Source organism: Prenolepis imparis, unplaced genomic scaffold (assembly GCF_030444845.1).
Source record: "Prenolepis imparis isolate NDT839.2.m4 unplaced genomic scaffold, iyPreImpa1.0 SCAF_6, whole genome shotgun sequence".
Lineage (NCBI taxonomy): Eukaryota > Metazoa > Arthropoda > Insecta > Hymenoptera > Formicidae > Prenolepis > Prenolepis imparis.
The window spans coordinates 13,207,898-13,214,890 of record NW_028141164.1 but is presented as its reverse complement, the minus strand read 5'-3'; positions in this window follow the sequence as shown (position 1 = coordinate 13,214,890).

Here is a 6,993-nt window from a genome sequence, read left to right as displayed (position 1 = left end):
TAAAATCATTCATATTTATTTCATATTTATAAATAAAAATAATTATTTTAATTGCACTTTTCTGGCTTTCATTGCAGCAAATTAATTGATTATATCATCATAATTAATATCTTTAACAATATTATATTCAATCGAAATTATGGAAAAATTGCATAATCGTTCTTCTTCAATTTAAAATTTAAAATTTGAAAATATTATTATATTTGAACAATTTTTTTGTTCAGTTTCATTTCAAGGCCCCCTCTTTGTTCTGGGCCCTGGGCCTGTGCCCCTGTTGCCCCTGCCTAGTTACGGCACTGCTTAATGTGTTCAGTTTTTTATCGCAAAATAATTGTTATATTATAGTATATTACTTACTTGCTATTTATTAAAGTGTGGACACTATTCCAAAATATCTCATCAGAAAGTAAGTAGTGGAACATACGCAACATAATAATTACTATAACAATTCACACAGTAAAAATCTGATTAATTATATATAACTTATTATGTTTGATTTATTATAACATAAATAATTTAACATAAATAAATTTATTACTGTATCTATTTGTAAATAAATCTAATTTGTTAAAGAATTAATATTACACATTCAAAAGCAAAATATATATGCATTTAAATATACATAAAAAGATACACATTTAAAATATAAATATGTATTTTGTTATAATGAGATTTATATATGTATAATTAAAATTCAATTTAAGTTTCTACAGTTTATTTCTTTCTTTATAACATGTTCACAAAACGAGTAATTCTCAATTATAATGTCATACCTTTAACATGAGAAATTTTAGAAGACCATTTGAAGTTTGTATAGTAACTAGTGTCTATTTCAAGGAAATATTGTTGATATTGGACCACAAACAATTCTATTATCCGAGATGCTGGGGCAACCTGTAGAAAAAAGTTTTGACGTAATTATATTGATATGGACAATCGACAAAAATACTTCCATTCTTTTTTCATTTCTTAAGCAATAATCTATTTTAATTTAAATTTAATCATTTAAAAGAGTTTTAATAAGATTAGAGCATAGCAATTTCAAGAAAATAATATTAAAAATGCAAATATATTTAATATTTTATTGATATGTATGTCGCACAATTATTTGTAAAATTAATATTTCTATAAAAAAATTTTTATTTAAATATTGTTCTTTTATCAAAAAAGTGTACCAAATTTTATGTATTATGTAAAAAAATTAAATTTAATAAAGTGTCTGCGACATATATGTATATTTTATTACAATTGTTTGTAAGTAAGACAATTAGCATTAAATATACTTTAAAGTAACCTTATTGGCGATAGCTGTTCCATAGAATCTTAGAAGACCATCTACGAACCAAAATGGTGATGACCAATGTACATCATGTAAAATAAATTCCTTTATTATTTTATATCCTATTACTTGGGCTATTTCGTTTTTACGCATAACAGAATCCAATATTTTATCATACATAATATCTCCCTCTCTGAAGATTATATGAAAGTAGTTTTAAAAAATTTTTATTTGTGTTAAAAATTTGCAGTTTTACGTAATAAATGTAAATTTATAAATATAACAATATTTACTGTAACCAATACAAGTACATATAAAGATATGCATTTAAACTTTTAATTTTAGTGTTACAACATAAAGATTTATTTTTTATTATAATATTTGTTTCTTAATTAAATATATAGATAAATATCAAATCCATTTTAATACGGTAATTTTAAATATTAATAATTGTGTTTTGTTAAATATATTGAGTGTTGTGTTTAATTAAATATATTGAGAGCCCTATTTAAATATAATTAAATATAATATGTTGAGAGCCTTATTTAAATATACTTAAATATAATAATAATTTTTAATATTTATATTTAAATATGTTTTGTTTTTTATTTAATTAAATTAAGATGTGTTTAATATATGTGCTTACCTATAAAAAATAAAATTAAAATTTACAATGTCATTATCTTGGAAATGCGGAATCGCAAAATGATGCCTTGTGTGACTTAATGTAATTATTTTCCATTCGTTTTCCAGGAACAATGAGACATCATCAATAACTTGATGTGCAAATTTTAAGCGCGATTCAGAGAATTTTCTGAACCAGAAGAAATTCCCTGTTTTCTCAATATTGAAATTGAAATCAGTCACTATTCCCGTCAATAGATAAGTGGGCAATACAGATGTGGTTTGGAAGTGTGTAAATCTCATTTCTTCATCATTTTCGTCATCATGGCTGATTTTCAGCATATTTGACAAAGCCTTATTATAACGATAATGTTGTATAGTAACATGGTAGGTAGTAGAGATAAATTCGCCCAAGCACGGAAACAATCTTCGAGCCCCAAGTATATGAAAATGCGTTGGCACTAACCACCTATTATTATTATATATTTTAAGTACAAGAATCAGATAAAAATAAAAAATATTTAAACTTTTCAATAATATTTTAATAATTTCTTATTTTATTATTATTCTTTCTTACTTTATTATTATTATTATTATTATCACCCTCAATTATAATATCTTACGTTACATCGCATAATATTATATATTTTTTCTATTATTGTGATATAATGTTTACTTCAATGTTTGTGGATATAAAATAAATAATGTAATTATTGTTATAAATTTCTAAATTTAATTTATTTGAACTTTTTCTTTAGAATTACGAAATATATTTCAGACAAAAAGAAAGAATATTATAAAGCAAATGCTTCATATTAATTACATCAATAAATACAGTACACAATTCCATGCATGTTTTATAACAAATATTATTAATTTAATGTAATATATATATAAATTTATAATAAATAATGTTTATAATACAATAATACTTACTCAACATTTTAACAGTTACTCACCATTTATCTTCCCGTTTGTAGAAAGTTGTTAAATTTGTATCATTAGCTATATTACTGTAAAATTTCATATTCAAACTATAATTTCCCGGTGATAGCTCATTCGCGAAAATCAACTCGATAAATTCCATTCCAGGATTGTACGAAATTATTGGTTTATAAACGATCATTTCTTCATTGTTACCTAGGATATTGCGATATTGTGGTGGACTATCAGAGAGCCATACTTCAGATATACATTCCACCTCTGAGTATAATATTATCTTGTTTGTTGGTGCAGAAAGCTGAATACTAACATTGCTTTTGCCGTAGAAAATATTTTGTTCAATACGTGGTGCAATTGTAATATTATAATGATGTACCGTTATATTATACATATTGTTGAGTTTATTTTGTTTCTCTTGTTCATTTTTCTGGGAGGGGGTAAGATATGCCGTTGCAGCGAGAAATGTTAAACCGCTACTTAGTAATAGTTTTAAAAATATCATGTTAACTTTTGCACCAGATATCTGCTGAAACATTTCTTTGTTAGAAAAAATACAAATATGGGAAAAGTAAACATTTAAATGAGAAGATTGAAAAACTTTTCTTTTATCATAATTTGAGCTTAAATAGATAAATAAGATAAGCTTTATGGAAAAAGTTTAAATATTTTTCTCGATTTTGAAGATCATAAATCATATGAATAATCATATGAATGACATAATTTCAATAACACAAACACAATAAATTAAATACTGAATATTAATTACAAATATCTAAACACAATTAACGTAATAATAAATATTAATCACAAATATTTTAAATAAAAACAATATTATAATTATGTTACTTTAATTTTGTATTGATTAAATCAATTTATTCAATTTTTCTTTTTAATAAAAACTTGTACTGCAAGAACTATAATCTTAGTTTTATCTTGTGAAATTCTTCTAACAATAAGATAATAATATTTCCGATATATTGTCATTAATAAAATATAAATTTATTTCATAAAGAAAACTTAATCGGATTACTAATTATTAATTTAAAAATTTAGAAGTTTTCAGTTTCAACGGAAAATCGTGTTGAATTCGTAACAAAGCAATTGTCGTTATAAAGTTAAATATATTAATTCATACACGTTTCAAAACTCACATGTTGTTTATTTTGTTTTTATTTGTATCTGTTTGATACGTGTTATATTTATTTATTCTGTAATTTTATACATTAGCTGTTACTTATTTAGTGCGATTAAATTTATTTAAATTTTTTAATATATTTTTTCATAAATATATGGAATCAAATGCAAATCAAGCGCAATTATTCTGGTAATAATTATTAGTAATATATTAAATCATATATATAATCGTATATATAAATTAATAATGTATATATATATATATATATATATATATATATATATGTATATATATCAAATAGAATAACGAAATTTAATATTTGTTTTTTGTTGGTTACGTTTATGTTAAATTTAATGTAATTTTATAGACTATATATATAAGGTAAATTTTAATTATAAAATATGTAGAACCAAATATATAATTACATTTTAAATATTTTATAAATTGATATTAATAATTGAACATCTTTAACATTATATTTGGAATAGATAAAATAAATGTGATGTAATATTGCTAAATTTTAAAAAAAGCATTTTATTCAATTTTATATTTTTATGAGTCACATAAGTTATTGAAACATATACATAACGTATAAAAAAATGTACAAAAAGCACACGTTTAAAATTATCGGCATTTTGTATTAAAACTGTTATAGATAACTTTGAGAAAATATAATTATGTATATTATGCTTGTATTTTGCATGTACATTAGAATCAATTAAATTGTGTTTTATTATTTTTTCACGTACTATTACTTAAAGACAAATATATAAGTATTCTTATAATGTATTTGTAACAACTCACTTTGTATATTGAAATATGTATGCCACAAATTTAGTTGTATGTGCAAGTATATTTCTTTGTAATAATTAATTGCAGTAAATCGAGCCAATTATCACTACAAACTATATAATATATTGAAAATTATATATGCACAGTCACACGATCTTATCCTTTCGAAAGACCATCAAAAACTAACAGTGCTTGGTATATGACGTCACAATATAAATACGTTATGTCAACTGCTTCCAAGGATGTTAAAGACAGCTTGTTGATCAATAACGATATAAGATATTAGTACATTATGAAATTTATATTTTCATAATATAATATAAATTTTAAACAATTTTTTTCATATAATACACGCAAGTAATCAAGAAAAAATATAATTGTTAAATATATAGAATATAATAAAAAAAATATTAAGAATATAAAAAATATAAAAAGCTTAAGTATTTTACATACTTATATATAAATAAAGTATAGTCATCAATTTTATCTTTGTGTGTGTGTGTTTTAAGATTATTAAAAAATTTATATTAGATAAGAAAGAATTTGTGTCTTCTTCAAAAGTGATTTTCCCTAATAACGGACATATTATTTATTAATTATTTATTAATCTTATCTTATTTATTTATTTATCTTAATTATTTATTTATCTTATCTTTTTATATCTATAAATATCAATGTGAGATTCGTGTAAGAAAACTAGAAATATATTGAAGGAGAGCTCCGTCCTCTCCGATTTTGCCGAAACTTTACAATATTGTACATTTTTGTGCGTTAAACGTGTGAATTTGTAAAATAAAATTGTCGCTCTCAAATACGAAAAAAGTTACAATCGATTCTGCCCCCCACCGCCCTCACATTAATCATAGCAAAGGACCGGATTTTAATTAGCTACGACAATCGGGATAAAAATGCCGCACGAGAGAGAGAAAAAAACCTTTTCGATATTTAAGAAATTTCAATGTTGGAAAAAACTGCAACGTGCTATATTGCGCAAATTTATCTTGACACGAAATCCAGTCAATACTTAGGCGTATATTTTTCTATTATCGCTTTATCACACACAATAAATAGATAATTCAACTCACATTTCGACTATTCTTCTTCTACAGGTTTCGGCGTACTCCGGATTCTTCGCGCCGACTTTTTCTGCAGAAAACCAATCTCTGCGTCAAGAACTGTTCTCGTCGAAGCTTCGAAACACTTTGCACTCGCGTTACCTTTTTTCGTTTGCAACGCGCGGATTTTAGCTATCACATTTTCAACGCGTTTCGGTAAAACATGAGAACCGCGAGAACTTATTCGCGCGCGAATAGAACCGATGCTTCGATTTCGCGTCGCCGCTTCTTTCAAAGCCCACTTATCACAGGGCCTTATGCCTTATCGAACGACGATGCGGTGTCGCTCCCTCCTTTTGTTATGTTTTTTATTATTAACTAGAACAACACAAGCGCGCGCTACGCGCACGCCATTCTTCAATTTTATTCTTTAATTTTTAAAAGAATGATATTATAAAAATGATATTTTTATATAAAGTTTGTTTAAATTTGATTAACATTTTTTGACAGAAATCAGATAATTAAAGCGTTAATTTGCTAATTAAATTTTAAAATAAAAATATGTTATAAAAATTAAAAATGTTATAAATAATATTACAAATAATATGTTTACTACTTAAACCTTGAATAATATATTTCATTGTTTGCAGATAACTTTTATCTATATAATATAATGTACTATCAAAATATACAAGCAATAAATTTTTGACTATTCTTCGAATATCAAAAATCGATACTTTGTAGCAGCGGATCCTATATGGCGAAAACTTTTATTATGTATATCAAATTAAAGAATTTGCACGCTCGAATCTATTTGGTATAAATATAATATGCAAACAACGTACTATTAAAAAAAACAAGCGATAAATTATATTGGCTCTTTATATTAAATAAATACGAGCATGCAAATTATTTTATATAATATACATAATATAAGTCTGCGCAGTATAGAGTTCGCGGCTACAAAGTTTCATCTTTAAATATACTAAAAAAAGAAAAAAATTCATTGCTTGTTTTTTGTTATTAGTACATTGTATGCAGATTACTTTTATACCAAATATATTCGAGCATACAAATTTTTTCGTTTAATACACATAATATAATTCAGCTTTATATAAGGTCAGGGGTTAAAAGTATCAATATTGAATATTCTAAAAAAAGCCATA